The sequence below is a fragment of the Cannabis sativa genome, chromosome 3 (genome assembly GCF_029168945.1).
Source record: "Cannabis sativa cultivar Pink pepper isolate KNU-18-1 chromosome 3, ASM2916894v1, whole genome shotgun sequence".
Classification (NCBI taxonomy): Eukaryota; Viridiplantae; Streptophyta; class Magnoliopsida; order Rosales; family Cannabaceae; genus Cannabis; species Cannabis sativa.
The window spans coordinates 59,770,352-59,777,797 of NC_083603.1; positions in this window are offsets into that span (position 1 = coordinate 59,770,352).

Sequence of the window (7,446 nt, forward strand, 5' to 3'; positions counted from 1 at the left end):
TAATGGCATTTTTTTTCTAAGCTTAATTGAAATGTTGGCAGAGTTTGATCATGTTATCCGAGAACATAATAAACGCATTACAAATGGTGATATTCACATTCATTATCTTGGACATAACATCCAAAACGAGTTAATACTTTTACTTGCTTCTACAATTAAAACTGAAATCATTAAAAAAGTTAAACAAGCAAAATATTTTTCTGTGATACTTGATTGTACTCCTGATGTTAGCTATCAAGAGCAAATGTCCTTAATATTGAGATATGCAAATGTCCAAGCAAAATAAAGAAGTGAAGCAAAATCCTTAGCAATAAATGAACTTGGTGATTTTGAGTTTTTAATAGCAATTATTATTTGGTTTAAAATCTTATCTGCAATTAATTTGGTTAGTAAGCTTTTACAATCAAAGGATATGCTTATTGATATTGCTATGGAAAAAATAAAGGGGTAATTTCTTTTTTCGTGGGATATAGATAAACAGGTTTTTATAATGCCTTGGATAATGCTAAGGAAATTGTTATTGAAATGAATATCGATCCAGTATTTCCTCAAAGGCGCACAATTCGAAAAAAAAAAAAAAAAAAAAAAAAAAAAAACAGACAATTTGATGAAAATTTGAATACCCCATCTGTTGAGTTATCTGGAGAGGAAACTTTTAAAATTAATTATTTTCTTTACCTTGTTGATCAAGCCATTGTTTCTCTTACTAAGAGATTTGAGCAATATCAAGAATATGAAAATATTTTTGGTTTCTTGTTTACTTCTGACAAATTACAATCGTTAGACAATACAAATTTTAAGTCTTGTTGTTGTCATTTTGAAAATGCATTGAAACATAATGAACAATCTGATATTGATGGGAATGAATTATGTGTGAAGTTGAAGCTATTAAGGCAAATCATTCCTAGTGAGAAAATGAGAGCTATCGACATATTAAAGTTTTTGAAAGGTGTAGATTGTTTTTTTAATACAATTATTGCATATATAATTTTGTTGACTATTCCTGTGACAGTTGCTTCTGCAGAAAGAAGTTTTTCAAAGTTAAAGTTGTTGAAGTCCTACTTGCAGTCTACCATGTTACAAGAAAGGCTTAATGGATTAGCATCGATAGCAATTGAAAATGAGGTTTTGGAGAAGATAGAATACGAAAAAGTTGGTTGATCAATTTGCTTCAAAAAGCGTTCGAAGGATGGCCCTTTTCAAATAGAATGTTGATATTGGCTTGAAGTTGTATTGGAATTAATAGCAATATTAATAAAATTGTTTGAGTTTTTAGGTGTTAATTATGTAATTATACTATCGTAATGTGATAATATTTACAATTTATAATTTTTTATTGTTAGGGGCCTACTTTTTAAAATTAGAACAGGGCCTCCAAAATATTTGAGACGACCCTCTTTATTAGTTATTATATACAAATATATAGTTATTTTTTTTTATTTTTAATTGATTAGTGATCTCTAATTAAATAAAGCATAATAAAAAAAAATAGAAAAACGAGAGAACTAAAGAGAGAATTTAAAGTATAATAAAAAAATTAGAAAATAAGATAATTAAGGAGAGAATAGATATTTATAAATTTTATTTTTTGAATTAGTAATTAATTATCATAAATTTAAACATTATAAATAGATAATTTGACTTTGCTTTATTATGTATGATTAGATGTTTTTTAATTATTAATTATAAAATAGATAGTTTATTTTTTCTTAATTATTTATTAAGAGTTTTTTTATTTTTACACTTTAAAAGAATTTTTTTTACATTTTTACGAAACTCCACACAGAAACCCCTATAGCAACTAACGGAACAACCTAAATCGTAACCAAAATCCACATAGCAACCCACATGGAAACCACCGCATATTTGTTTTTATTATTATTATTAGCTTAATTTTTTTTTTTTAAAAAAAAAGTAATAAAAAAGTAAAAAATTAGAGAATTAGGAGAAGAATAGATAGAGGTATTGAAGCATGGTCTATAATTAGGCGAGGATGAACAAAAATCAATATATAATTAAAACAAATCATAATTATGTATACATTTAAAATAAATCATAATTGTAATTATATAATTTAAACATAATATCAACCGAGTGGTTATTAATCATAAGCTAAAGTTATTTTTTTTCCAAAAAAATATATCTATATATATATGGGTATGCTCTTAATGGGTATTACCCATGCATGGGTATTTTATTCTTGACCATTGGATCAAATATCTAATGGTTGATATTTATAATCATTAATTAAATATTAAAAAATTAATATTTTCTATTTTGCCAATTTTGCTATTCTCTATATTCCTAAAATAGATAAAATTATTAATAGAAATAAAAAAAAAATTATACATAGAATTGTTAGTTAAAAAATAAAAAAGTAAAAAATTAGAGAATTAGGAGAAGAATAGATAGAGGTATTGAAGCATGGTCTATAATTAGGCGAGGATGAACAAAAGTCAATATATAATTAAAACAAATCATAATTATATATACATTTAAAATAAATCATAATTGTAATTATATAATTTAAACATAATATCAACCGAGTGGTTATTAATCATAAGCTAAAATTATTTTTTTTTCAAAAAAATATATCTATATATATATGGGTATGCTCTTAATGGGTATTACCCATGTATGGGTATTTTATTCTTGAACATTGGATCAAATATCTAATGGTTGATATTTATAATCATTAATTAAATATTAAAAAATTAATATTTCCTATTTTGCCAATTTTGCTATTCTCTATATTCCTAAAATAGATAAAATTATTAATAGAAATAAAAAAAAAATTATACATAGAATTGTTAGTTAAAAAATAAAACACGCTAAAAAAACTAACAAACTATTTTTTTTTAATAAAAATCATTTAAAAGATTAAAAAGAAAAAAAGTGTATATTTATCTTTTTATAAAATTTCTTCAAATTAGAATTTTAGATTGCAATACTGAGAACAAAAAAAATAATTTTAAGCTTTAAGCTTTAATACATATAAAATGTATAAGATTTTTTCTAAACCTAAAATTTTTAATTTCATAATAATTAACAATCATTTATATGTTTTATTTTTTTAAAATACTTGAGCTTACCAAAACCTATAACAACAAAATCAATGAAGAAAATTTTAATTAAAAAAATGAACGAAGAAAAAAAGTGTCATAAACATTATTGAATAATGGTAGTTGCCAACACAAGAATTTCAGCAAAAGAAATTATACTTGACCCCTAGACAAGATTATTATCTTCCAATCCTAAGAATATAAATAATGAACAACACCTCATTAGTTATTCTAGGAGAATGATGCATGGTAATGTCAAAAAAATCATTAGATGATAATAATATTTCTCTAACAATGATACCCTAAGTAAGAACTAAAAAATATTGTAGCGTTTTATTTTTAAGAGCATGAATAATATTAAGACAATTGGATTCCACAATCAAGCACTTATTCTCCTAATAAAAAAAACACATTAATATAAATGTAAATGATTCTTAGTTTTACAATAATAAATTAGGAAGAAGTTTCAATGGTTACATTTTTATTGTAACCATCATGGTTACATTTTTTTAAGTCATTGGATTACTATTAAATGGTTGTGATTAATTTGGAAATTAAATAAAAATAAATAATAAATAACTTGTAACCTGAAAGTGACCTAATCATTTATTTCCTTATAAAACTTTAATTAAGATTAATTATATTTTAAAATTAAATTAATTATAATTATTAATTAATTTTTTGCAATTTATTACTATATACGGATCTTTTAACAATTTATTTTTTTATACTTAAATTATTTAAAATTTTATAGCAAAACTTTTTTTAATTTAAAATTATACACATATAATTTCATAATTAAAATTTTATTATACTTGTAATCTTAATTTTAAATTATTACACTTAATTATTTAATTTTTTTATTTAAATATTTAAAAAGTAAAAAAAAAAATGAAATAAGTTGAAGGATTTTTTAGAAAAAAAATGGCTACACTCGTTATCGATTGATTAGCTTGAGGCCTCATACTTAGTTCATATAATTGTAACAAAATAATTAAATATCATTTAAAAATAATTAATTATTTGAAAAATTATTATAAGAAGATAATTTTAATTTGTGTTAAAAGAAGTTTAATTTTTGTAAAAAAAAATAAATTTTATTGTAAATATTATAATTAAATGGCTTAATTATTAAAATAATTCAAGTAAGGATTTAAATATAAATATTAATTGCTAAAAGAGGTCTTATTAAATATTTAATTAATTATTTTAAGAAAATAGTTAATTATAATTAAATAATTCTAAAAAATGAATGTCTACTATTTAATTAATTATTTTAAAAAAAAAAATAGTTAATTATAATTAATTAAATCTAAAAAGGGAAAGTCTACCTATTAGTAACCTGCTATTACAGGTTAAAGAAAAATGTAACCATATGATTACAATAAAAATGTAACCATTGAATAATCACCCTAATAAATTATTAATAAATTGACTATTTCATAAAATAATAAAGTAGTAATTTCAATTAAATTTTAAAAATAATTTATAATTTTTTGCAAACTATTAGTTGTAATTATTATTTCCAATTTGATAAAAAATAAATATAATTTTTTTAAGAAAATAATTGTTGGAAACTTACCATAAAAGGTTATTAGATTGTTACCTTATTAATTTTTTTTAGTGTCCATCAATGGGTATTATCCATTAAGAAGTGTTTTATATATATATATATATATACACACATTTATACATATATATAAAGTTTGATTTAAAATATTTTTTTGGGGAAAAAGTACTAAAAATAACTATATAAAGAGCGATAGAAATATAATGAAGAATAGAAAGTATCACATGAGAATGAGGAAAAAAAAGTTACAATAGGCTTTTCATCACTTTTCATGAATTTATCATTAAAAAATCACTTTTTTACATCAAATAATTCATACTAATGAGTAAATTATGAATAATGTGAAGACATTGTCGACATAAAGAAAAAAGGTCTGTATGTCTCTAAATTATGAAGAAATATTAAAAATTGAGGTCTTGAAGCAATTTATTGATGTAACTGTCGATGTGTCATGAATACATCAAAAATTAATAGTTACTAAAGCAAATAAAAGAAAAAAGAGAAAAAAAAAATAATAAATAGCATTAGAGATAGATGGAGAATCTTCATTAAAAAACAAAAGAAAAAAATAAAAAGAAAAAAGAAGAAGAAGAAATACTATGAGAGAGAGAGATGTATATAAAACAACCTTTATTAAAAAAAAAAAGAAAAAAATAAAAAGAAAAAAGAAGAAGAAAAAAAACGTGAGATGTATAGAATAATATATAAATATATATAATAATTTATAGGTTTAGAGTTCAATGTGTTTTAAAAATTAGAGAAGATTTAAAGTTAGATATTTAAATTTTTAATTCGTTTATTAAAATAATAGTAAAAATAATTTATAGATTTATGCTATAATAAAATATTAAAAATGAAAGAATTAAGGAGAGTAGAGAAAAATAGCTTTGGAATAATTTTAGAATTAATTTATTATTCAAAAATTACTTTTTTACATCAAATAATTCATACTAATGAGTAATTCATGAATATTGTCAAGACATCGATGACGGTGAAGTTGTCGATATAAAGAAAAAAAGTTTGTATGTCTCCAAATTATGGAAAAATATTGAAAATTGAGGTCTTGATGCTATTTATTGATGTTGCTGTCAACGTGTCATGCATATATTAATAGTTACTTAAACTTAAAGCAAATAAAAGAAAAAAGAGAAAAAAAGAAATAAATAGGATTAGAGATAGATGGAGAATCTTCATAAAAAATAAAATAAAAAATAAAAAGAAAAAAGAAGAAGAGAAATAGTGTGAGAGAAAGATGTATATAAAACAACCATTATTAAAAAATAAAAAATAAATAAAAAGAAAAAAGAAGAAGAAAAAAAACGTGAGATATATAGAATAATATATATTTATAAGTTTAGAGTTATATGTATTTTAAAAATTAGAGAAGATTTAAAGTTAGATATTTAAGGATTTGATTGGTTTATTAAAATAATAGTAAAATATAATTTATACATCTATGCTATAATAAAATATTAAAAATGAGATAATTAAGGAGAGTAGAGAAAAATAGCTTTAGAATGAATTTCTTATCAAAATATCACTTTTTTACATCAAATAATTTATACTAATGAGTAATTCATGAATAATGTGAAGACACCGATATAAAAAAAAAAAAGTTTGTATGTCTCCAAATTATAGAAAAATATTGAAAATCGAGGTCTTCATGATCTTTATTGATGTTACTGTCGAGGTGTCATGCATACATAAAAAATTAATAGTTACTTAAACTTAAAGCAAATAAAAAAAAAAAAAGAGAGAAAAAAAAATAAATTGAATTAGAGATAGATGGAGAATCTTCATAAAAAAAACAAAAGAAAAAATAAAAAGAAAATTTATACTAATTAGTAATTCATGAATAATGTGAAGATATCGATGATGATGAAGTTGTCGATATAAAGAAAAAAAGTTTGTATGCCTCCAAAATATGAAGAAATATTGAAAATTGAAGTCTTGATGTTATTTATTTGTTGAGGTGTCATGCATACATCAAAAATTAATAGTTACTTAAACTTAAAGTAAAAAAAAAAAAAAAAAAAAAAAGAGAAAAAAAAATATATAGGATTAGAGATAGATGGAGAATCTTCGTTAAAAAAACAAAAGAAAAAAATATGAAAAAAAAAAGAAGAAAAAATAATGTGAGAGAAAGATGTATATAAAACTTTTATTAGAAGAAGAAGAAAAAAAAACGTGAGATATATAGAATAATAAATAAATATATATAATTATATAATATATATTTATAGGTTTAGAGGTATATGTGTTTTAAAAATTAGAGAAAATTTAAAGTTAAATATTTAATTTTTTTAATTAGTTTATTAAAATAATAGTAAAATATAATTTATAGATTTATGCTATAATAAAATATAAAAAATAAGAGAATTAAGGAGAGTAGAGAACAATAGCTTTGGAGTGTCACGTGCTCATACTTCTCCTCTATATATATCTATTCTATATAAAGTGTGTCTATATAACTAAAATTCTTGGTTTATGAGAAATTTATGGGTGACTTTTTATTTTTATTTAATAAAATAATAAAATATTATTTATATATAATAAAATAATAATAAAACCAATCTCATTAATATTTGAACTGATATTTAAGATTCTAATGTTTGTTTTCTTTAATCTTATACTTTTAACTGAATTTAAATGTCTTAAGTATATATATTATATAATGACATATATTTTACTCTCACTGATTAATTTTTTATTGTTCCCCATAAATATAATAGTGTGCATTCTTTTTTATTATTATTATAAATTGTTGTCGTTACATATTGAATTTGTATTTGACTTAACTAATCTCACTGATAG